Here is a 24455-nt window from a genome sequence, read left to right on the forward strand (position 1 = left end):
TTGGGATGCAATATACATCTTCATTTGGAAGACTCAAGTCTTTAATTAGTTTTGGAAAATCTTGATCATTTTCTCTTTGGGTACTGTTCCTCTTTATTCTCTCGCTGCATAATCTTGGTTTCAGCCAATTAGAACTTGGAACTCTTTTTTTTTTTTTTTTAAAGTATGTTTTTTTTTGATGTTTTGGAGAGAGAGATAAAAACATTGATGTGTGAAAGAAACATCTATCAGCTGCCTCCTGCACTCCCCCACTGGGGATTGAGCTGGCAACCTGGGCATATGCCCTGACCAGGAATCAAACTGGGACCCCTCAGTCCATGGGACAGTGCTCAATGCACTGAACCATACTGGCAGAGTGAACTTGGAACTCTTATACAGAGTTTTTTGGATGGTCTCATATAATAGTTTCTTATGTGTTAGAGGGGTGATATTAACTTATCCAGGACTGAGCCCTTGTAGGCTGTCTGCTTAAAAAGGGGACTGGGCTCTTGCAAAGCTTTGCCAAACTTTCTGTGGCCCAGTAGAGCAGACAGTCCTGGTCAACCACAAAGCTTGGACCCCAGCCCCTAATTATGCCAGAGATGGATCTGTTGATTTCCAGGCCATACGCACTGATGTGGCAAATTCTGCTACCATGTTTTTCCATCTCACAGTTGTACCATGAAGGCTTGGAACCTAGCTCTTAGGTTGTGCCAAGCAGGGAGTTACCCCAACCATGAGTATCAAGCTAGCAGTTTGGGGATAGAAGCAGGGTTCTGAAACATTATATGAAAGATTTTATACATCATGTTGTGATTCTGTTCCTGCCTCTGATCATACAGGCCAAGGGCCAGGGCTTTCCTAATCATGCAGCTTAAAAGCCCCGCAACCCAAGCACTGGGATCCCACTCAATGTCTGACATCTCATCGTGCCAGATTGCTATGCACTGCCATAGAATGCCATGGTTAGTAGGGGACGTGCACACTTAATGATGCTGTCACCCTGTGCCTTCTCTGATGAATGCTGTTCCAGTAGGCTTATATGAGAGCTGCTTGGCTATTTGCCTTTTCCTGTTTCTCTTATCTTTATGTCTCTATGTTGCATTCAGAGTGCTTTTTATCAGACCTCTTTCAGTTCATGAAAAACTTTTCATCTGTATTTAATCTGCATTTAATCTACTTTAACTTGCTTATTTTTAGTGACTGCATTTTTCATTTGAGAATGTGTTTGGTTGTTTTTTTAATTCAAATTCTGCCAGTTCTTTTTATATACTTGTCCTATTTTTTCAACATGTTTCCATTTCCTTCTTTTATGTCCTTCATAATTTTAAAGTAATTTATTTAATAGTCTGTTTTAGATTGTTTTCTGTTATTCCCACTACTATTTACTAAGTGTGGAATAAATTGATCACTGAAATTGATGGATTGTTCATTGTGTAATTTTTAATTGTGCTCTTATTTTAAGTCACATCACACACACACACACACACACACACACACACACACGAAAGAACTATGAGCCCCACAGAGCAGTCAAGCAGTTTCAAGTTTACTTCTGCTGGAGCCCTTGGCATTTTAGTGTTTTGGACTAGGCTTTATTTTAATTTCATGGCTTGGGACTCCACCACCTTGTGTGTAGTATAACTGTACAACTCAAAACAATCTGTCACAAGGTTGGTGTTTTTAGTATTTTCTTGTATTTTCATGGCTCTTCTCCTTTCCCCTCCCCCCTCCCAAGGCCTTGGATAGATGGCAAGCTTCCATGTTGCTTCCCTTGTTCAGCCAGCCAGCAGAGGGTTTTTTTTTAAATTGTATTTTCAGGAAGGCTGCAGTTTCTCAAGAGAATGAAGGAAAAGCTATATTGAATAGAAATTATGGGCAAACTTATCCATATGAATCAGAGTGTTATATGAGGATATCTTCAAATTGAGTACTTATTTGTGTGTCAGGCATTGTGTAAAGAACTGGAAGCTGAAGTTCTTCACAACTCTGGGCTTAACTAGAATGGGTTCAGTCCCAACTCCCTTTTCTCTTCTACCTCTTTGGGGCATTAGAATACCAGCTCTAAACTATCCTGGCTCCCAAATATTCTGACAGTTAGGCTTGAACCTTTTTCCGAAGGGGTGATTATTTTCCCCCCTAGCTGTATTGAGACATAATTGACATATAACATTGTTAAATTCAAGGTATACAATGTGATGATTTGATAAACATATATATGGCAAAATATTTACCACAATAAAGTTAACACATCCTTCAACTCACATAATTACCATTTTATTACTGTTTTACTAAGAATATCTAAGCTCTACTCTCAAAGCAACTTTCAGATATAAAGCACAGTATTGTTAACTGTAGTCACCATGCTGTACATTTAGATCCTTATTCATCTTATAACTGGAAGTTCATATTCTTTGACCGACATCTCCCCATTTCCCCCACTGCTCAGCTGCTGTGACCCATCATTCTACTCAGTTTCTTGAATTTGATGTTTTTATTTATTTTATATTTTTTAAATTTTAGGTTTTTTTTTATTACTGTTGATATTCATTATTATTTTGTATTAGTTTCAGGTGTGCAGTATAGTAGTTAGACAATCAGATACTTTACAAAGTGATCCCCCCAATATTTCAGGGACCCACCTGGCACCTTACATAGTTATTATGGTATTATTGACTATATTCCCTATGCTATACTTTACATCCCTGTGCCTATTATGTAACTACTAATTTGTACTTCTTAATCCCTTCACCTTTTTCACTCAGCCTCCCAACTCCCCTCCCCTCTGGCAACCATTGGTTTATTGTGTATATCTACGAGTCTGTTTCTATTGTGTTTGTTCATTTATTTTGTTCTTTAGGTTCCACATATAAGTGAAATTATATGGTATTTATCTTTCTCTGACTGACTTTCTCTGACTGACTTACTTAGCATAATACCTTCTAGGTCCATCTAAGCTATTGCAAATAGTAAGATTTTATTCTTTTTTAGGTCTCAGTAATAATTCATTGTATATAAGTACTACAACTTTTTTATCCACTAAGTTTGATGTTTTTAGATTCCATGTATTAGTGAGATCAAACAGTGTTTGTTCTTATTGTCTGACTTATTTCACTTAGCATAATGCCCTTAAAGCCTATCCATATTGTTGCAAATGGCAGGATTTCTTTTTAATGGCTGCAGAATACTCCACTGTGTACATATACCACATATTCTTTATTCATTTTTTCATCAGTAGACAGTTAGGTTGTTTCCATGTCTTGGCTATTGTGAGTAATGCTGGACTGAACCTGGGAGTGGAGGTATCTCTTGAAGATAGTGATCTCCTCTCCTCTGGATATATACCCAGAAGTGACATTGCTGGATCATATGGTAGTTTTCTTTTTTTAAGTTTCTGAGGAACCACCATACTGTTTTTCATAATGGCTGCACTATATTCACATTCCCACTAATCCTGCGCTTGCCAGGGTTCCCTTTCCCCATATCCCCACCAGCATTTATCTCTTGTCTTTTTGATAACAGTCATTCTGACAACTATGAGGTGTGGTTTTGATTTACATTTTTAAAGGAGTAATTATTTATTATTACTGTTAGGAGTTTATTAATTTACTAGTTTTTTCCCCCCAGGAACCAACTTCTGACTGATTTTTTTCCTTGCAGTATAATTTTCTATTTTATTGATTTCTTGATTATCCTTCCTTTGCTTTCTTTGAGCAAATTTGCTTTCTTTTTTCCAGTTTCTTAAAATGGAAGCTTAAGTTATTGATTTTGAGCCTTTCTTCTTTTCTAATATATGCACTTAAACTCTAAATTTCCCTCTAAGCATTTTCTACTTTAATTGTACCCCTCTTATTTTTTTACATAAAAATACTTTCTTATTTCCATTGTGATTTCATTTTTTTATCATTAGGTTATTTAAATGTCTATTATATGGCCCGGCCAGTATGGCTCAGTGGTTGAGCATCGACCATGCAGAGGTTGCTGGTTTGATTACTGGTCAGGGCACATGCCCATATTGTGGGCTAAACCCCCAGTGGGGGGGCATGCAGGAAGCAGCCAGTTGATGTTCTCTCTCACTGATGTTTCTATCTATGGATATTTCTTTTATGTATATTTGCTTTGTATACCTTGAGGCTATGTTAATAAGTATGTACAAATTTATGATCTTTCTGTTGAATTGCATTCTTAATCATTATGAACTGTCTCTTTTTATCTCTAGTCATACATCTTAAGCTAAAGTCTATTTGTCTGATATTACTGAGCCTATATTTGGGATCCCCAAACAAATACTCAAGTCCAAACTGGATTCCCAAACCCCAGGAGTAAGTCCCACCCATGTACACCAAATTTCCAATCAACATTTCATTTTCTGTTCTTAATTATAAATGGATGAAAGAGAATCAGAGCGTTAAGGAAAAACTTAAAGAGAAAAAGGTGAACGAAGAAACTCAGAAAGTCTGAGTTTCGAGGGAGCAAAAGACTAAAACACTATAATTTTTATCTTCAGAGAAATAAAGGAAGCAATTATAACCATGTCACAAGATCAAGATTTTGTAAACAAGGGAAATTCCTGAGAATAGAAAAGAGCTCTTGTAAATTAAAAGTGTTTAGAAGAAATAAAAATTAAGTGAAGTACGGGAAGATGGTTGAGGAATACTGCCCAGAAAGTAGAGCAAAAAGATTATAGATAAAAAATTGGAGAGAAATCACAAGAAAATTAGAGGATAGGAAAATTAGAGTTCTAGAAAGGAAAACAAAGTTGTAGAGAGGGAAATTATGAAAGAAATAATAAAATAAAAATTTCTAGAAATGATGGACTCAAAGTTTCTATTTGATAGTTGCTGTGAGTGGGTACCCAATAGAGTTGTACCCTGGCACATCATCCTAAAATTTCAGAACATTGGGAATACAGAGTAGATTCTAAAGGAAAAACAAATCATGTACAGAAGAATGATGCAACATTTAGGCAAACAATAGATAGTGCAAGATAGCAAAGTAAGCATAGTATACTGCATGGATCAGCTTTGAACAAAGGATACGTTTCATATATTGTTAACTCCAAAATTTGGAAGGCTGGCAAAGAAGATGTTTCGGAGGGTGGGTTGTAAGCAGTGCCTCATTTTCAGTAGAAAGTATGTAAAATTAGAATGATAAGAAATTATAATGTAGACAAAGTATATAGGAATATGTTGGTGAATACCAGATCAAGTAGCTAGTTTTCAGTGTGGTTCAGTATGGTTGTTCCTGATCAGTGAGAGTTGGGGTGGGGTTAGCAGGATGGGACAGAAGAGGCCTGTTTTTGCTATGTCATTTTAATCTGTGTATGCATTACTATAAAAATTGAATGGGTAAATAAAATTGAAAAGGAATTAACTTAGGCAATTTTTATATAGTTGCATCTACTTTTGACTATTTGAGTTGAAAACTACTTGGTTACAGTATGGTTCCCAAAGGAAAGAAAACTAGATGAACATCAAATAGTTTTGCCAGATGCATCTCAATTGTTTATTCTCCTTCAGAATGGCATTAATCATCTGTTCTTCAAATGAAGAAAGGTCTTCTGATCTTCCTGCAAGAGAGTAAGAGGGCTTTTTTTTTTTTTTTTTTTCCCAAACTGCTGTGGCCCTGGCCTTGAACTCTTTTAGGCCAGAATTCTAGGAGATGGCAATAGTGGGTGAAACGAGAGAGTCTTTGGAACCACAGCTTTCAGGGTCTCTTGACTTCTGGGCCACTGCAGCTTGTGGCAGGGAGATACATCCTATATGTACTTTAATGACTCCTTTCTCAGTTGAATGTAGTGGTGATAGTAGACCCATCTCCCCAAGGCTCCTTAGTGATCTTAATTCTAGCTCTGCTCCCATGGCAGTGTTTTAGAATTTCCAAAATGATAAGGGGCCAAGGGTCAGCTGCTTGTTTTGTAAATATTTTTTTTGGAACATAGCCACTCCCATTTATTTCTGTATGGTCTCTGGCAGCTTTTATGCTACAATGGCAGAGTTGAATAGTTGCAACAAAGACCTCATTGACTGCAAAGTCTGAAATATTTATGTATAAATGCTGATTTGGCTATATAAATATACCTCTTGAAGCACATGGTAGCTTTATTGGACATCACAAGGGTCTGAATATTTGCATCCTCCTGGACACCATCCTCCTAAACCTTGTCAGAGTAAACTTGCAATGAAGTTACCTTGGGTTAAACTGGCTGCAAGGGCTGGTAAATTAGCAAGGCCAAAGCAAGGCCATTTCCTTTGCAAGTGGAAGCAAGAAATAGACATGGACATATAATGATCTTAATTGTGGACTTTTATCCATTAAAACACAAAACTTTAATGAAGAGAAAATAAATTTTAATAATAAATTATTGTCAGAGTGTCAAATTAATATGCAAGGCGTCTACCTCTAAAAAGTTTATGGGTCCATTCCCTGCTTTGAAGGTATTTTTAAAAGTATATAATGCTACCAGGTTTCACTCTTATGATTTTAAAATTTCAATTTGGGTTTCAGCGAAGCAGTAATATGAAAGGCTCCTACCTCATTTTTTCTCTCTCTAGATCATTTTCTTTGTTTTCTTGGATTACTTAGGTATTACACCAAAGTCTAAATTTCTTTTGGCTACAAACCTTGCTCTGCTGCTTCCCCTCCCCCAGTCCACTTTATTGTGGGTGGGAACATTTTTGTTGAGAGGGCCTGATTAATTAGAAGGGATTCCTGGCGCTCCTAGCTGTGGCAGCCTGGGAAGATTACAGAGCCTGGCTTAGTGACAGGCCAATCTGTATTTAGGAAAAACTCAGACCGGCCAAATTTCCCTGGAATGTGGATCTGGCTTTGTCTTCTTCCACAGGGAATGTGTAATGACCCCCTCCTCCTCCTCCTTCCCACCCATTCCAGGAGACTTGAAGCTTTAACTTTTGCTGTTGATAGTTGTCCACATTTTATTAGGGGGTGGGAAGTGGGGATGGGGTGGGGAGCTGGACTTTGGGGTAGGAAGGGTGAGTCATTTTCTAAATCTAGAATAACAGGTTACAGATTTTATTAATGTTAATGAGGAGAGGAGAGATTTTACATTTTTAAAATCTCCCTGAATCTTTACTATTTATGTTATTCTTTCCACTACTTTGTAGCAATTATAGTTTTATGTTCTGCTCAGAATTTCAGTTAACCTTAGTCTTTGCATTCCTTAGAACAACCACAGGAAAAAAAAAAAAAAGAAAGAAAGAAATATTCCTAAGAATTGACTATTCCCCGTTATAGTAAAAATAAAAGTGAAGCACAGTGCTTTGAACTTCCACCGAAAGAAAGTTGAATAGCAAATGGGCTTTTGTCCTGCTGGTTTGCCTCAATGAGTGACTTCAGTTCTGTGTCTTAGGTTTTTTTCTGTTACCTGAGGGGGAACGTGGTACTGACTTTGTCGTCTGTTCTACTTTGAAAATAGATGCATTGATTTTGTGTATTATTATTGAAAAAAAGATTTGTGCAAATATTTTCATATCAGTTGAGTTCTAAGTAATGCCTTTATACTAAATTTTAAGAAAAAATAAAACTGAAGTGTCCTAACAGAATAAGTAACAAAAATTTTAAATAGTTGCATTTTTTTAAACAAGAAATGAATTTGAAGGGTATGCAACCTTTATCCCTTAGAATGTGTTTACAAAGGCACTTATTTGTGAAACTTGACAAAATGAAAGAAGCACCTTTGTATTTCTTTGCCCAATAGTTAAATTCTTCATATTCCAGTTCTTAATTCTGTGTGTTCTTGGGAGAGCTTTAAGTTTTAAAGTCGTCAGGATCAATAAGTTTGCTTAGTGATTGATGACATGCTCAAACTAAAACAGGCTGCTGTTTTCCCCCCCATTGCATATTATCTCTTCTATTACATTGAGCAGACTGAAAACTATTCAACTAAATGTGTGCTGATTACTTGATAGAATTGAAGTACAATTCATAATAGTTCACCAACAGTTACCCAGTTAATTTTGCCTCAGGCATAAAGCTTTTAGGTACCTTTTCACTCAACAGGGCATTTGCTCTGAGTGTTGATGACTTTGAAATACAGTTCTTGTTGAACTTGAAATGAAACTTCCTTTTTCAAGTATTCTCTCTCTGCCTTTCTGGCTAGACACACAATTTCCTGGGCTTTATTTTTTCCAATTATTTCCCATGTGTATAAGCTCATCTATATATTTTTTTTTTTTTAAAGAAGAAATAGTCAAATTTCTTCTGTTTTTGTTTTGTTTTATCCTCACCCGAGGACATTTTTTGATATTTTGTTCAGATAGAGTGGGAGGAAGAGAGAGAGAGAGAAACATCGACGTGAAAGGGACACATCGAGTGGCTGCCACCCGCACAACCCAACCAGGGCCGGGGACACACTGCAACCAAGGTACTTGCCCTTAGCGGAACCGAACCCTGGTCTCTCAGGACCGCAGGCTGACGCTCTAACCGCTGAGCCAAACCGGCCAGGGCAGCTCATCTATTCTTATTCTGGATGATTAGCAAGTGTTTAAGTACAGTACTGGCTTCTCATCCTGTTTTCAGCTTCAACTTACTACTTGCCACCATGCAGTTTCTGCCTAAATTGATTCCTAAAACCTCAAACTAAGAATTCAGTTTGTCATAGTTTTCCTCCAAACTGGCTTTTGCTTGAATGTTCTTGGTCCTACCCTCACACATCCTGGGCTTGCCAAATTATGGTATTGCATCATTCTGTATTCATGATCACTTATTTAATGTATCCACCTTTTGTAGAGTATCTTGGACTTGCTACTTTTCTTTTATTACAAATCCAGCCTTTATTATCCTTCTTACTTGTATTTCTGCATTAATATCTATACCTTTTTTGTCCTGCAATTTTAGTTCATCTAGAAAAGTGATGGGATAGTGTTTTCTTAACAACATTTTCATGTTTCCTTGCTTAAGTGATGAGGTTGTAATTCCTTTTATTTAATCAGAGCTCATCCAGACTCCAGCTAGACTTAAAGTACTCTATTAACTCTGATAACTGTTCTCCTTTCCTTAACTTTGATCCATGTTTTCATCTTGGAACTTGGGAACATGCCCTTCCCCCCCCCCCATTCCTATGAAACTGATGCATTTGCCATTTCTTGAGTGATCTGACCTGTGGTTTTCTCTCTTCCTGTTCTCTCACCTTTTCTTTCTTAGTCTTTGCCCCATCAGCTTTGTCCAGGCTTGACCAATAACTTGCTTTTCTTTTGACTCATGATCCAAATTTTCCCCACATTGATTACCCTCTCACTTTGTTCCTTTGACCATTATGTTCAGCTTATGTCGTCATATTTTAGATATATTCTCCAGTTGTTTGTACACACACATGCACACATGCACACATGTGCATACACTTACATAAGCTTTTATAGCACACTGTCCCAGCCATATTCCCTGAGAAGAAGGACCTGTGCTCTGCTTCTTTTGTGTCTACTTAGGCTTACGGAATCTGGAGGTGCTCAGAACCCTTCACTTTCCTTGTTACAAAGATGAGAAGTTTCTTCCCTCATAGTTCATGGAAAACAGGGAAGTCACTCAGGCTCAGTTATTTTTTTACTGGTCTTTTTTCAGTTCCAGACAGAGAATGTTGTAATCTTCAATTTGTGGTCTATTTCTTTAAAAAAAAAGTTCATCTTAACCTATTTCTCCTTTCAGAAGTCCACAGTTCTACTTGAAAATATTTTAAGTAATTATTTTGAAAATAGATTCTCTTATTAGCCAAAATGACAATGTGTAGTTTGTGTCTTGATGTCCATTAGGAAAGTAAATAGTTTCAGTATAATAATGTTAATTATTTGGCATTATTATATTTTATTTTAATTAACACATTAGTGTTAAACCTTGATACTTTAAGTTTTCCAACACACATAGAAGGCATGTGCTTTGTATGTTACTAATTTATTGTAGAGTGAAAAATAATTCTTGGCAGAAATTAGACTGAGGATCTCTCACAGATTTGGGACTCCGTAAATTGTTTGGATTCTCTCTGACGGCTGTAGAGGGCGTTATTGTTCCATGTTTTGAAAAGTAACTGCAGGCATTGTGATCCAAGGAAGCTCAGCAACTGAAGTGCTTTTTACATCTCTGGCTCATTCCTAAATTATCCTGACATCCCAAATGCCTGTGTTTGTTTGCCTGGGAGTTGTGTGTATGCTCTCATCCATAGCCTGTTATGCCTGTGGATATTTAGATTGCTCTGTCTTACAGTTCTTCTCACCAGAAACACCACCATTAACTGCAGCAGGAGAAAACAATCACAACCCAGACTATCCAAAGTGGCCTCAGAGAAAGCATTCTCAGAGTAACACAGACTGCCTCTGGCATGCTTCCCTTCCAGATTCAGGAACCAGAATTGATGGGCTGAGAGTGAGGATCCCCTTTGTCACTGGAAACCTTTGGGACCCCAGCCCAGCCCTTGTCATAGTGGTAAAGGCTGGTGGGGTTCCATTGGGATTGGGATGAAGTGCTTGCCGTCACAGTGTTTATTAAGTTACTGCTCTTCTTCCTCACCTTTTCTTATTATTATTGTTACTGTTAGCTTAGGGGATTCGTGGTTAAGGAATCAAGAGGTAGAGTGGGGACTGACAGAGCATCCTTACATTGTACAATCCCTGGGAATTTCATGGAAATGACATTCCACTGAAATAGCCTGTGTGTTTATAGCAATCCAGTCATTAACCAAATAGTGTAAAAAGATGCACAGTGTCCACTTACTGTCCTTTATATGCTTCTTTGGTAGTAACCTTTTGGAATATCTATGATTCAGGAATATAGGAAACCAGGCCGGTGTGTGCATGTGTATATACTACTTTGTTGCATGTGAGTAGTATGTGACAATAACATTCTGATTTTAGGACTATTAGAAACATCAGGTGATGAATTTTAAATAGTGATCCTACACATTCATATAGGCACATGCTATATTTTGTGAGTGTGATTTAAGAAAGAATGTTATAAACAACAAGTGCTGGTGAGGGTGTAGAGAAAAGGGGACTCTAGTACACTGATAGTGGGAATGCAGACTGGTGCAGCCACTATAGAAAACAATAGGTGTTACCTCAAAAACTGAAAAATTGAACTGCCATTTGACCCAGTGATCCCACTTCTAGGAATATACCTCAAGAAGCCTGAAACACCAATCAGAAAGAATATATATACCCCTATGTTCATAGCAGCACTGTTTACAATCGCTAAGATCTGGAAACAGCCCAAGTGTCCATCAATAGATGAGTGGATAAAAAAGCAGTGGTACATATACACAATGGAGTACTATGCAGCTGTAAGAAAGAAAGCTTTCTTTGAGAGGACATGGAGGGACCTGGAGAGTATTATCCTAAGCAAAACAAGCCAATCAGAGAAAGATAAATATCACATGATCTTACTTATTTGTGGAATGTAATGAACAAAACAAGCTAATGAACAAAATAGACCCAGAGACATAGAAGTAGGGTAAAAACTGACAAACCTCAGAAGAGGGGGAACTTATATGCATGTATGCATAACCATTGACATAGGCAACAATGCTGGGGATGAGGGCAGAATTGGGAGTAGGGTATCAATGGGGGGAAAAGGAAAAACATCTGTAACAAGAATTAATTTTAAAAAAAAAAGAAAGGATGTTATGCTCTTTGGTTGACAAAGGTATAATATCATAGGTTCTGGCAAGGCATGTGCTGGGTCTAGCATCCCGGTTCTTATTACCAGAAAAATTCACTACATATTTATTGGAAAAAAAAATCCTCAAAAAAGTGGACCTGTGAAGTTTAAACCCATGTTGTTCAAGGGACAACTGTATATTCTATGGATCAGTGTTGAGATCATGTGTAGTTCTGAATTTCTGTGATTCTCCATATGCTATTAATTTTGCTGTAGTTTTTTTTTTTTTTTTTTTTATAGTACTTGAAAGTTGGATCATCAGGTTTTTGAGGAATGGATTCTAGAAAATGGAATTAACATCAGACTTTTAATCTAATTTCCTGAATTTACATTGTGGTTTTACTTGTGAAAATTTTATGGCTTTGGGTGAATCCTGTTACCTCTCTGAGCATCCATTTCTTCAATAATAGCACTGTATGTTTGACAGTGTTTCTTGAGGGTATCCGATTAATAATAAAAGACATAACTGTTATGAAAGTGTTTGGGAAAATAACATTTTATGCATGTTATGGGCCCTAAGTAATTATTTTGTGGTGACATTCTGTATAGTATTAGAAGGACTTGGCCTTAGCATCTTATTTGTTCCTGGTCTCATAATTCTTTGGAGTGAAGACTAGTGTAATTATTTTCATATGGGAGGTGTCAATTAGCAAATCTTCATTTATCCCTGGCATGCAAGGCCCTGGCTTAGGCACTGGGCACCAACAAGGCTTAGATTGTCTGTCCCTATTTTTAGGGGGATCTGCAGTGAGAAATTAATGTGTCAAACTTTAAATAGCAGTAGGTTAGTAGAACAGAGATGCTATAGTGCCTTGCTTAGCTGAGTTGTGAACAAATGAGCACAGTGATTTTGTTCAGATTTGTTTCCGAATAGGATGTCATGGCAAAGCCATAGGCATCAATTTGTTGGATCCCCTATTTGTGTGTCAGTTTTCTTAGTGGGCTACAGGCAGATGATGGGCTAGAAGTCAGGGGGTTAGATGTTAGTTCTTGCTATTTTGGCTCTTGACTATGGACAGGTCAGTTAACATCTTTTGTTTTAGTTATTTATATCTGTGTTACCAGCCCCCAACTTCTTATAATTTTATGGGTCGGAAGACCCAGCTGGACAGTTTTTCTGCTTTATATGGCATTGGCTAGAGTCTCTTGCTTGGATGCATTCAGATCACGACTGGGCTGGAGAGCTCAAGAAGACTTCACTCACATGTTCGGTTCTTCTCTATGATGCCTTTCTCTCTTCATAGGCCAGCTTGAGCTCTCTTACAGCATGGTGTTTGGTTCCCCAGAGAACATGACAGTGGAAGCTTTGAGGCTTCTTAAGGGCTGTGTCTGGAACTGGCAAACTGGTTTTTTTTTTTTTTTTACCATATTCTTTTGGTCAGCAAGGAGACTCCAACAAGGTTAGGAGGAAAGGAAATAGACTCCACCTCTTGATGGGAGGAGCAGTGTGTATATACAAAGGAGAGGAGGAATTATTGATGACTATCTTTGGAGATTGTTTACTATAGTTCCCTTATCTGCTAAATGAGGTGTTGAATTAGGGAGTCTCTTAGGACCTGTCTAGCTCTACATTTCTATAATTCTACACATTTATTTTTGAAGTTTTTTTGGTATATTATATAGTAGAAATAATTTGGGCTTTGGAGACAGGAAGGCCTGGGTTTGAATCAGGCCTTAACATTGATGTGCACTTTGAGAAGTGACTTAGTCTTTCGGAGATTTTGTATGCATGTTAAATAGGGTTAATATAAACTCATTTCTTGGATTATTTTTCATCTTAGCAATGAGTCATCACTCAGAAAGTGTTAGTATCCTTCCCCTTTCCCTTCCTTGTTACCTGATCTGAGCCTTTTCATAGTAGTGTAGTTGAAGACATTAATTGCAGTTCTTTTTATTTAATTCTAATATGAAGGTGTTCAGGTATTTAATCATGTTTTGTGATGCCAGACTATTTTTCTGAGAGCAAGATTCAAACACAACTGTTCAGTTTGTTCATCCATTATCCCTAGAAAATTGTTTTATGTAGAAAGCATGCTTAAAAATAACTAGTTCGAAATGCATTTTGGTCTGTGGACAGCTGACTTCTTTGGCATTTCTAGTATCTTTTGTCTAGAAGCAAGAAAAAGCTGTGTGGGGTGGACAGCACGCAGTCTGGCTGTTTTGGACCATGGTGGTGCCTGGCCTATAGACCAGGACTGATAGGCGAGATTGGGGCATGTGCTTCTCCCATGTTGAACTGGTCCAAAAGCTCAGAGACTAAGAGAAAAGAAAGTACTGTATTCTCTAAAGCGCTGGTTCTCAAAGTGTGTCCTCTGAATCAGTACTATTAGTATCCCTTGCAGTAATTGCAGTATTTTTGTCATAGTGCTATTGTGAAAGTTCAATAAAAGGATACATATAAAGTACTTAGTACAGGTAAACATTTTAATAAATGTTAGGTATTCTCAGTATTATTATAGTCATAATAACTATTAATCATTGTGGTTATTTTTTTCTTCCAGGATGTTTTTTGAAGCAGCTTATTTTGCAATTCTTCTGGAAGCTACCAGAGTTTTTTGTGGTTTTATTTGGTTAATCCTTGCTGGAGGATATTTTTCCATTGATTTTTAGATAGAGTAGAAGAGAGGTAGGAGGAGAGAGAGAGAAGCATCAGTGTGAGAGAGACACATCAATTGGTTGCCTTCCGCACAACCCTGACCAGAGCTGGGTATCAAACCTGCAACCTAGGTATATGCCTTTGACCGGAAATCTAACCTACAACCCTTCTTCTGTGGGCCATCACGCTAACCGCTGAGTCAGATCAGCTGGATTGCTATCAGAGTTCTTATCAGTGCTTTTTAAAATTTAATGGATGATCTGTTAGTCCAACAATATTTCAAGTTGTCAAGTAAATGAAAACGTGTTTAAGCAAAGTCTGGAAGTGCTTCTTTCAAAAGCCCATAATTGCAAAGAAGATATTCTTTAGTGTAGTGATGTTGAGAAACCATATAGGATAGGTACGTGAATATATTCAAAGCCTTAATGTTTGTGAGAGTCATTAATGGCATTTAATGAGTCCCTAGGCAATGTCTTAACTCTGGAATTTGCTTTTAAAAGCCAGTTTCTCTCTAGACCTTTTTTCTTTCTTCATTTTAGATATCGATATCCTTAAACAGAAGTCTTTATGTAGAATTTTTCCTTTTTCTTTTTTCATTTGTGGTCAAATTAGGATCATGGTTAACCCCAAAAGGAAGGCCAGCCGGGCTGTGGGGGCGTGGGACATGGGGATGTGGGAAGGGGCTGGAGCCTCTATATTTCAGCCTGCTGCCCTGTTCACTTCCTCTTTTCTTTCCTTTACCACTATGCTTAAGCCAAATCCCAAAGTGAAAAGCAGTTTGTTTGTCTTTGGATGCTGCTGATTCATAGGCATGGGTGCTCTCTGGGATGTCACTGTCTGACCACTGAGCTGTGGACCATAACTTACCCCAGCTTCCTTCTGGCACCTCCTTCCAGGACTGAAAGCTTTGCTTTCCCGAGGGAGTCACAGGTTCAATGATTGATGGCTTGTCTTGCCTGTGCTTACTGGTCCTGGCTTGAGTGTTGGTTCTTATTTCCTGTCTCTCACCTTCTCTAGGCAAGCGTGTGGAGTGGCTCACATAAAACTGCTCTTCTTTTGGAGGATAAGAACCCAGGCAGAGCCAGGGGCCCCAGAGAGCATCAGCCTCAGGGCTTCCAACAGTGTTCCCTGAAAGTGCCCAGTTCCATGGAGGCCCACACCAAATCTCTGTCCCTGAGTGGCTCGGCTGCTCTCTATTCTTTTGATGGAGTGAGGTTCTGCATAGAATTTAACTGGGATCGATGGGGAGCATAAAACACATGGGGAAGTGCTGATGTAGTCCAGCTTCTTCATGAACGAGATGAAAATTCCTGTGGAGCAGAAGATGAGGATCTGAGAAGTTGTCCAAGGGAACTTAGTGTCTTATTTAGAGACATAAGAACTATACAAGGCTGGTGCTAGTCAAGGCTTTTTGGAGGAAGAAACAAACCTGTGCAAAACTCCCAGAACTAGAAAGGGTACTTATGATAAGGGAGCAGGAGTGTCTCAGAGTAACTTGGCACTGAGCTTTGTGGAGACAGCTTCAGGCTGCCGGTGGCAGCTCCACAGTGAACCTTTGGAGAAGCAGGGCCCTCGTCTCTGAGTATTTCTTGTCACTCTCCCTCTGCTGGCCTCTCTCCACTTTCCTGTGCACATTGTAGATCAGGATGGCTCCTCACCTTTCAAGGGACATCTTTTACAAGACTGCTGTGTTATCTGCCCCAATAAGCAAACTTCTGGTGGTGACTTTGCTCTAATGCCTGTGGCACAGGTGGCTCTCTGTGTTCATGCCCACCATTGGACATTTACCCCCCAAATTAATATAGTAGTGCTTTATGGTTTAGAGACTTTACTATAAAGTTTCTCCTGGGCAATCCCATAGTCAGGCCTTCTTACAGAACATAATAATGAGTACTTAAAGTTTGTAGAGAGGCCTCAGGGGCATCCAAGAGTTAGCTGAACTAATCTGACCCTTGAGAAGATTCTCTTGGTTACTAGGGGTGAGGATGATCATAATTACTGCTTAACAGTTTGCAACTTGCTTTATTGTTGGTGTGCATGTTGAGGCATTTTTAAGTTGTTCACAATCTTTATAGTGTGTGTATGTTACGGTCAGTAAACCATAATATTGCACTACTCAAGTAAAGTATCAAAGAGCATGTTATTCTACTAGAATTTCTGAATATCTCCTCTATAGATGACATTCCAAGTCAGGAGAGGACCCAGCCTTCAGTAGCACGAATCTGGCATTAAATCTTAAATTCCGAAGCCCTGAATGCATTCTAGCAAGTCACTAGTTAGCTATGAGTCTGCATATTTGATTTTGACTCAGCATTCCATTTGTACTTCCTCTAGTGTGTGAAACAACAGAAAATGCATTGTAGCTTTAGTATTTTTAATTGTCACCAAGTGGTGCTGCTAGCCACTGTGCAAAGTCTTCCAACAGCTGATGAAATGCTTGCTTTTTCAAAGATGGCCTGATGGAATCATATGTCGCTGCATCAGCTATGATGCTGCTTGAGTCTGTTTCACTTCCCACAATGACTGATTCTCCATCTGCCATGACATTGCATTTCTGAGCTGCTGCCCCCTCACTGGTGGTGACTGGAATGTTTATTTTTAGGACAAATTAAAATTATCCAGAAAAGGGTGTCTTCTGTAAAATGTACATGAATCAGCCTCTCTCTGAAGGGGTCATGGGAGGTGTGTGTGTGTGTGTGTGTGTGTGTGTGTGTGTGTGTGTATGTGTGTACTTTAAAATTCCTTATGGAAAAATTTTAAATTATTAAAGGGGAAGAGTATAATGAACATTGATATACCTACCCATCACCCATCTTCAACATTAAGGACAATTTTAAATGAAGTATTTAAACCATCTGAAGGCCAGTTTGAAAAAAGTGAGTGGTACCATGTGACGTTAACATTTGTTAAGCTGAATTTAAGCTGAATTTTCCAAATTTCAGCACTGTTAGTAATTCTCCTCCATCAGACCAAAAGAGCCTTAGCTCTTTCCTTTAGTCTTCAGTTTAAGTTCTAAGAGATATTATTAGAAGTATAATAAGAGATCTTATTAGGGTGTTAATGTCGGTTTTCCCATGACAAAAAGCAGTCACTAAAACTTGATTTTGATTACCTAGGTTCTGAAGATATCACCAGTATTCCTTAGATTTATGATTTTACTTTGAAGAGAATTCTTGTTGGGGTTTTACACAGTAGTCAGATGGACCCACCACTTTTTCTACCTTTGGGCTCTTGATTCTTTCTCTCTAAGCTGGGGATATAAGTTTCAACCTTCATGACGTTGCTACATAAAAAGTATCTAACCTGGAGCCTGGCAAGTAGTAGGCATTTACTAAACTTCGCTATTAGTAATCAAACTAAAGATAACAGCAGGGAAGCAGACCAGTTTTAAGACTATGTAGGCTCCCTCCTATTCTTTTCAGGTCTATAATTTCAGCTGCATATGATGTAAAGTTTGAATGTGTTATGGTGTTTTCTTATTATAAGCTCTCTTTTAAAAGTGTTTGTGACAGCCCAAGAAGGGAACTAACATTTACTGGTTACCTACTAAGCCTTTTCACATATCGTTCTATTTAATATGTGTTTTTACACATCCTGCTTCATTCTCACAGTGCTGTCAACTACACCTTACTGCTGATGGGCCGTGGAAGTGAAAGGCAGTGAGCTGAATAATTTGCTCAGGGAGAGGTAGATAATGGTAAAGGCAGGTTTCAAGCCTGGCATCTTTTACTGAAAGTTTTATGCTTTGATGAAGATTGAAAGTGCTAGCTATAGTCTTGTAAAGAGACTGTTTTAGAGTTGCCCCTGTACAGTAATAAGACTACTTATAGTGATTTATAATTTTTAAAGTTTTATTAACTATATTACTAACTTCTAACCATGTTAAAACACATTATCTTGGGAAGTAGGCAGGGCAAGTGTAATGATTAAAGAGGATCCTAGAGTCCACGATTCTTCTTTTACTGCTACTTCCCCTCAAAATAGTCTTTTAGGGAAAAAGATTAATTGAAGACTGTTAGTCAGAGGTCAATTCTGGGTCCCATTCTCCTTTGTAGAACCTTAATAAAACAGGATACCTCTGCCAAACTCATCTGAGGGTGGGTGTCCCTATCAAGGGAGAGATTCTTGAGCTCCTTTGGCTTACCAAATGGGGTGGGGTGAGAGAATATGCAAAGCGAAGAGAGAAGGAAAGGGGTTAATCCTGGAGAAAAAGTCATATTACCTCCATAGTCAGGTAGAAGCAAGAGAAAACCGCCCAAGTATATAATTATATATATATATATACACCTGCTCTGACTAAAGCCTCTGCCCAAATCCCAACCTTGTCTTGGGGTTAGAAGTTAGGGAGACCTTGACAAGTAGGTAGGAACATTGAGCTCCACCTAGGGGCCATCAGTGACTATGGCTACTCCCCAAATGAGGAACCTGCCTCCCAGGAAAGTTGAGGACAATCTGGGTAGTCAGCTAGTGTGGATGCAAACCGAGAATTGATGTCATATAACCTCTATTATTTCCCCCTATGGGAAATGTAAAAAAACCTGAAGTACATAAAAAAGAAAAATTTCCATATTCTCACTCTCAAATTCCATATTCCCATTACTGTTAACATTTTGCAGTTATTAGCTTCTTAGGCTTTTATTTTAAAAACAGGTAAACAGATTGTTTTATAAAAAATTACCCATTTTCATTATGAAGAACTCAAAGGTTGAAAAACAAAACCACTCCAAATCTGTTATGGAAACAAGTCTTGTTAGCATTAAGTGAACATCATTCCAGATGGATACTATATCCTGTGTACAGGCAGAATGATTACAGCAAATGCTAGAAACACTTTTGTTGAATATTGGATATTATAGCTGTTATTTTAATTAAAAACATAAAGTGTAGTTTTATATTAATAATTGATAAAGAAACTGAATTGAAATGTTAGGAATTGTTGAAACTCAAATATCTTTAACTCATTAAATTTTGTTTCCTAAAATATTTCTGTAAGATAAATGTAGCTTATAAAATAAGCAGTTTAAAAATTAAATTTCAGTCTTAGACAGTATTGATTGACCCTCTTACTTTGAAAGAGGGGAACAACATCTCATCCTTTGTCTTCTGTCCTCTTACCTCCCAATTTTTGTTGTTATTTTTGTTTTTCAGTTTTTTTATTTATTTTCTTGTCCTGTGGTATTCAGTATGGTAGCCACTAGCTGTGTGTAGCTATTTATTTATTTTTTATTCCTCATCCGAGGATACTTTTCCATTTATCATCAGGTAGAGTGGGAGGGAGGGAGAGAGAGACAAAGAGAGACATCGATGTGAGAGAGACACCAATGCGAGACACATCGGCCAGCTGCCTCCCACACAACCCGACTAGGGTCAGGGATGAACTGCAACCGAGGTATGTGCCCTTGACCGGAATTGAACTCTTGACTCATTGGTCTGCAAGCTGATCCTCTTAACCGCCGAAAACCAGCCAGGGCATGTGTGTGGCTATTTCATTTTAAACATACCTTTACATAAAATTGAAACAGAGGGAACAGACTAACTTCTAAGGGAAGGAGAGAGGGGAGGTGGGAAGAGATAAACCAAAGGACTTATATGCATATATGCATAACCAATGGACAGACAACAGTGTGGTGAAGGCAGGGGGATGAGGAGAAGGGAAGAGGGAGGGAGTCAGTGGGGGATAAAAAGGGGATGTCTGTAATACTTTCAACAATAAAAAATTATAAAAAATAAAATTTAGTTTTTTAGTCTTACTAGCCACATGTTAGTTACTCAGTAGTCACACTAGTGCAGGTGTTGCAGAAAGGTCTCTCAGCACTGTCTTTTCAAGAACAGGCTATTGGTGTAGTGTTTCTTGAATTCTTTCATGTTTGAGAATGTCTCTCTATATTTGAATAGTACCTTGGCTGCTACTTTCTTTCCTTAAGAATTTTGAAAGCAACATTTTTACTGGTGTCCTCTGACATTGAGTACTGCTATGGAGAAATATAAAGCTAGCCCAATATTTCCCTCATTATATAGACTTGTTTTTTGTCCTTGGATGCCCAAAAGATTTTAGAAATATATCTCAGTGAATTATTGTTGCATCTTTTTTTTTTTTTTTTCTGGAACATGTGCTGCTTTGGTCTGCAAATTATGTTCATTCTTCATTTCAGAAAGATTCTTACATCATCTCATATCTTGAAAGTGAGAGAGGGTTCACAAGATGGAAGCCACAGTCTTTTTGTAACCTAACCTCAAAATGACATTCTATCATTAGATGCAAGTTATTATACCTAGTCCACATTCAAGGGGAGGCGATTATACAAGAGTGTGAAAACCCAACAGGTGAGGAACATTGGGAGCCATCTCAGATGCTGCCTACCTCACCCTCTTTTTCATTTTATTCCGTTTTATCTTCTGTCTTTGGGCTCTTGAGTTAATGAGTTTCCCCCTAAATTGCTCTGTCACCTGAAGCAGTCAGTTGGTGCTATTTTTCACATGATGTTTCCTTTTGGACATGCACTATTGCATGTTTGTTCCTTTTTTTATGTTGTGCTTTTGATAGAAACATAATTAAGCAATGTCATTTATTGCAACCTTGATCGTGTGCTCTATTTATACATTCTATTTGCTTTGCTATAGTGTAAGTAACTTTTTTATATTCTTCTCTTTGTATTTGAGGCTGGTTGTATTTCCCTTCAAGCTACAGTTAGAGCACTGGGCATTTTTGGCAGTCTACTTTTATGTAGCCATAAAAGATGATCTCTGGAGGAAAAAGGCTCCGTTGAGGTGAGGAGGTTAAACACCAGAATAACTGGATCATACTCTTATCTGAGGTCCTGTGAGAGGTCCTGTGTCAGAGTTTTTTCCTGGTTGGGGAGGAGTAAGGCCAGGGCTGGATGCTCCTCTGTGGGCATGTACTGTTGTTAACTCTGCCTCCTAAATGGCATTTCCCATACTTCATGGAAAGAAAGAAAAGAGTATTTGTTGGAGAGGGCAAATGTGCTGAGGGAATTTTTTGGGGTGATGGAAATACTATAAAACTAAATTATGGTGACATTTGAACAACTATATGAATTTGCTAAAACTCATCAAACTAGAAACTTAAAAGAGATGAATTTTATTATATGCAAATTATATTTAAATAAACTATTAAAAAAACCCAACAACACAGCTGTTTGATATTCCTTTTTCCAGAATTAGAGGTATTTTAAGAGTTTTCAGTTTGGTGATGTGATGACTCAGCAGTCCCAACCATTTATCTATCATTCATCTTTATTAATTCATTTAGAGAACATGTACTTCCATGGATAACTAACACTAAAAATATAGTTTTATACTTAGTATGGAACGAGTTAGTTTGTTTTCTTTAGCTTTGTTAGCAAACAACACATTAATCAAGAAGTCTCTATAGTATTGATTGGGTGATATATAACTGAAAAAGACCTACCTAAATGTTGTAAAAATGAAATTAGATTTTAATTACTTCTCAACTGTTAAAAAAATACAGTAGCAAAAAGGAAAATATATAATGTTTTCCTAAAAATATTCTGTGATGAAATTAACTTTTATTTATTTCATTCTAATAGTATAATATAGATTGTGTAGAGTCAAATCTTGATGGTCTTTAGATTAAGAAGATAGATATTTTCTTCCTTTTTGGCCAAGTAGTATTCCATTATGTAAATGTACCGGAGCTGTTTTATCCACTCATCTACTGATGGACTCTTGGGCTGCTTCCAAATCTTGGCTAATGTAAATAACACTGAAATGAATATAAGGGTGCATATATTCTTTCAAATTAATGTTTTGGTTTTCTTAGATAAATTCCTGGAAGTGAATTGCTGGGTCATAAGGCAGTTGCATTTTTAATTTTTTGAGATAACTCCATACTGCTTTACATAGTGGCTATGCCTGTACATATTTAATTCATAACTGAATGAAAGAATAAATAAGATGTAGTCCTTATCCTAAAGTATATAGATATAGATATAGATATAGATATAGATATAGATATAGATATAGATATAGATATAGTTAGGAGACTAAGCCATGCACATTTGAAAATCCTAAGTGTTCACATTGCCCACATAGTGCTTGAGGAGGATGAGGAGGAAAATGGTAGGTAGGACTGCTCAGAAAAGCATGTGGAGTTATTGGTACCCAAGTAGATACACCTGAATCCCTCACCAATAACAGAATGTACTTGGGGGTGCCACACACACAGTCTCCAAGGGTAAAAATGAAGATGGCTTGTTTCGGACTATGTAGAGAGAGGACTGACTAAAGCTGAGGGAAGAACTGGAAAACATAATTGAATGGACAGAATGGATGCAATTTGCCCATAAACCCAAAAGAAGAGATTGGGCTTCTTCTGTGGGGCATTATGGAATCAATGGGTTCTTACACCAAGAAATGATTACATAAAAATTTGAAAACCCACTCTTAAAGTTATTGATTGACCATGTGATAATTTGGCTGTTTTTTTTGCATCTTTTATGTGCAAGATACTTACATATTTAAGAAGGTTTGTATATTTAGTTGTTGCTTTTTTTGGCACCTTAAGCAACATAATTATCAACTTCTCATTTTTTTATTTTATTAGATAGGGATTCTAACACAGTCTTTTTAATAAGAACAAAAAAGTATTATTTGAAATGCTCAGGCAGAAATTTATTTGAGAGTATGTTGTATGCAGGATACCAAGTCCTGTATAGTTCAGAGACAAAGAAATACCCCTCACAGCGGGGGATAGAGAGTTAGAAAGGTGGCAGTGAGATGCTACTGGGGTGGAGAGGAAGAGGTGGTGTTTTCTGCTTGGGAGTCAGAAACTGAAAGACAGATGACCTGTGTGCCAGGCACTTTCCATATGTTTTCTTTTAATCCTTGCAATTTTCTGGTAAAAATTTCAATCCCTATGTACAGAGGAGAAATGAGGCTTGGGGGAGGGGGCTGATGTGTATGGTCATGAGCATTACAGTCATAGGTTTGGATGAATTTGCTGATAGAGGGCATGTTGATAGGAAAGGGGATCATGTCTTATAAAATAACTCAATATTGTTATATTTTTCCTGGGATAAATGATCAGGCAGAGGTATAAATAGTGTAGCTCAATGTTGTTTACAAAATTTTAAACTCGAAGATAATTGATAGTCCTTTAAGTAGTGTCTAGGGTCAAGCCAGTTACACTAAACATTTAATCCTACCATTTCTCACAGTATTTAAAAATTGCGCCTTGAACCCTGGCCAGTTTGGCTCAGCAGTTAGAGCATTGGTCCGTGGACCAAAGAGTCGCCGGTTTGATTCTGGTCAAGGGCATGTACCTTGATTGCGGTTCAGTCCCTGGCCCTGGTCAGGGTCATGAAGGAGGCAACCAATCGATATGTCTCTCTCACATTGATGTTTCTCTCTCTCTCTCTCTGTCTCTCTCTCTCTCCCCTCCCCCCTTTCCTTCCCCCCTTTCACTCTGTCTGAAAATAGATGGGAAAATATCCTCAGGTGAGGATTAAAAAAATTGCCCTTTGAAAGGATTCCAGGCTGAAAACAATTTCTCCTATTGGAACAAAGTAATGCATGAATCTCTACATTCAAAATTACTTTGTTTCTTTTGAATAATGAAATGAAGGGAACAATAAAGTGTTGATTTAGTTCTCTTCATCCTTGATTTTGATTCACTGCAGTGTGGGCCTTAGTGCCCTTCTTAGCAAAAGGGTTTGGATTAGAGCAGCCACATGCCCTTCCAGCTCTGAGCTCTTTGTCCTGTACTGAGAAAAATATTTATTCCTTAAGGCAATAGCTCTTTGAGGGTTAAAAACAACAACAAAAAGAGCATCCAGGCTAATTCTCCTCAGCTCTTATTCACTCAAAAAAAATTTTGGAACTGAAATAACTTGTTAGATCTTGTGCAATAAAACATAATTCTCAGTTTTCCGAGGCCAGCTGTAGATCGGGATCCTAAAGGCCTTAATGGAAAAGGGCAGGTGTGTGTTTGTTAAGGGGCCACTTAGGGAAATCAGTTCCATGTAATTGTTAATACAGTTCTTTGGATAGATTTTTTTTATGACTCATTAATACAGATTTCATTAATTTATAATGGAAAATGGTGAGACAATATGACAATTATCTTCAGACTCAAGAATACTTAGGCAGCAGGGTGAGTGATGATTGACTAGTTAGAACAGAGGCTGCTGCAAGATGCCACTGCCAGGATGAAGCACTAACTGAGGAATGAGCCTGGGCC

General features: G+C 37.8%; 1 long non-coding RNA gene across 1 annotated transcript; it reads left to right on the forward strand.

The window, feature by feature from the left end:
• The first annotated feature begins 17033 nt into the window (after nt 1–17033).
• On the forward strand, nt 17034–23769 carry LOC118618463. The gene is made up of 4 exons (XR_004957056.1): nt 17034–17112; nt 20389–20560; nt 20897–21004; nt 23696–23769. It is a non-coding gene; the product is annotated as an uncharacterized LOC118618463 (long non-coding RNA).
• Nucleotides 23770–24455: the final 686 nt, after the last annotated feature.

Source organism: Molossus molossus, unplaced genomic scaffold (genome assembly GCF_014108415.1).
Source record: "Molossus molossus isolate mMolMol1 unplaced genomic scaffold, mMolMol1.p scaffold_m16_p_6, whole genome shotgun sequence".
Taxonomy (NCBI): domain Eukaryota; kingdom Metazoa; phylum Chordata; class Mammalia; order Chiroptera; family Molossidae; genus Molossus; species Molossus molossus.